The sequence below is a fragment of the Pterocles gutturalis genome, unplaced genomic scaffold, assembly GCF_000699245.1.
Source record: "Pterocles gutturalis isolate BGI_N339 unplaced genomic scaffold, ASM69924v1 scaffold37515, whole genome shotgun sequence".
Classification (NCBI taxonomy): Eukaryota; Metazoa; Chordata; class Aves; order Pterocliformes; family Pteroclidae; genus Pterocles; species Pterocles gutturalis.
Window position 1 is genome coordinate 1 of NW_010142084.1, and position 226 is coordinate 226.

Sequence of the window (226 nt, forward strand, 5' to 3'; positions counted from 1 at the left end):
CTTTGCCCCCCTCCTTGCTGCTGCGAAGGGGCTGCCCAAGGAAGGGGCTCCCTTGCTCCTGCTCTGGGTTGGGGTCTCCTTTGCTGGGGGGTTTGAACCTGGCCCAGGCGCAGATGAAACCTTTGGGCTTTTCTGCAGCAACACGATGTTTTGGCTGGGGTGGGAGCACCGTGGGCCAGGACCTGCCCAGCCCACGGGAGGGGAGCTCTGGCAGCGTGCCCCACCC